Source organism: Mesitornis unicolor, unplaced genomic scaffold, assembly GCF_000695765.1.
Source record: "Mesitornis unicolor isolate BGI_N332 unplaced genomic scaffold, ASM69576v1 scaffold20032, whole genome shotgun sequence".
Classification (NCBI taxonomy): Eukaryota; Metazoa; Chordata; class Aves; order Mesitornithiformes; family Mesitornithidae; genus Mesitornis; species Mesitornis unicolor.
In genome coordinates, this window is record NW_010167365.1 from 12,658 (window position 1) to 14,583 (window position 1,926).

Consider the following 1,926-nt stretch of genomic DNA (forward strand, 5'->3'; position numbering starts at 1 on the left):
GCCCAGCGCCGCGGGTACCCGGGGAGCTGCTCCTCCCTCTCCTCCGGCCTGCACCCCCAGTTTGCCCCCCCCACCCGTTTCCTCCTCCTCCCTGGCCTGCTCACCATCAGAGGCACCGGCACACGGGACAAGACTGCAGGCAGGTTGTGGCTACCAATATCAGTTACCTGAACGCCTGCCATGAGAAACGACGAGAGCAGCAGCACCGAAAGATTTCTCCAGTGCCTACGAGACATCTGTTTCGCATTAACCAGTATATAGCTGGGATTATTCAGGCACAGAATGGTTCAGCCACTCACACAGCAGAGCTAAGGGCATAACACTGAGACCATGACGAAAGCTAGCAGAGGGAAGTGGCAGCAGCAGTCAGCAGTTGTGTGCTGAGGACAGGGAATGGGAGCAGCACAATGTCAGGCTGATCCCCCACCAGGCTTGGCCACCTGAGGCAACCCATAAAATTAGACCCTTAAAAATGTAATTGCAATATTTTTCAATGTCATAAAGGAGCAAGGAGAGAGAAATACAACCAGTTTGATATTACACCAAAACTTACTGAGTGCTTAAAAGTTTCAGTAGCTCTATTAGAGAACCAATATGGGAATTAAGTATTAAGGAAGTGAAGTCCAGTAGTTAGAGCACAGGGCTGGAAGCCAACACTCACGCTCTTTTTTTGGCTCTGCTGCTCACTCGCTGTGTGGCCTAACCCAAGCCATTTAATCTCTCTGCAATCTCTACAATGGTATAATAGTCTTTTACAGACATGCTAGAAGGCTCAGATAACTAATGTTTGGTAATGTACTTTGTGATGAAAGATGTTAAGTCTAAGGCCTCATCACTAGTTCTATTACGATATGTATTCCCTGCCTGTCCAAAACTGTTGCTTACAGCACAGCTGCAGGTATCCTTTAACATGATTATACAGGAAACTTTAACACACCATTTGTCTTTGCAGGACTAGATGTTGGATGATTTGTTTCATCCACTTTTCTTTCTTCTGAAATGAAGCACACATTTGTTTATCTTAATGTCAAGAACTATCCTCCCATTGTTTGAATACAACGGGAAGACTTCTCAGCTCCTTTGAATTGCCGCAGGTCCTTTGATTTCATCTCAGCTGCAATAAGTTTTCAAAGGGAAGACACCAGCTTAACATCTCAGGAAGTTCAGAGGGTAGATTTTATTAGTTAGTCACATTTTAGATTGCTATAATTATTTCCTCATACTCACCCTGTGGCATTACTTGCAGGCTGTTATGACATAGGTAGGGTTCTACACAGAACAGCTAGGGTATAAAAGCCAATGTAGTAAAATAGGCATAATGTTCACAGCTGTAAAATTGAGCTGTACTTCCCTAAGATCAGACTAGTTCATGTGATTTCTTTTCTTTCCATTGCTTGTGGTTATTGCCTAATTGTTTGGTTCCATGTCTAACAGGCAATCAGTGTAACTACTCATCTAAATGTAAAAAAAAAGTTTATGTGCAATAGTAACAAGAACAATAACTAAAAATATATTGTGAACATGAAAGGCTTTAGAGCGTGAGAATGCCTTGACCCAAACTTATTGTACTGATAAGTTCTCAAATAAAAAGCAATGGCAAATAGTCAAAGAGCAATAGTAACTCTCAAGCTTGACAACTAAAGTATCTCAGACAATCACATGCATGTGTTAATTCAGTTTTCTTCTGAAAGAAATGAGTCAATGACCTGACATGCAGTGAAAATTAGCAAGCATGACCAATGAAGCCACACTAAAGTCCTCATGAAGGTCCACGCCAAGGAGAGGAATGGATAAAATGAGGAAGAATGAAGAAAAGAATCATCAAAGATGTTTGCAAGCTCCTAAGGAGAAACATGGGAAGTGGATGGAACCATCTGCAATATACGCAAAAAGAACTATTTCCCAACTCTTCAACTCACTCAGAAA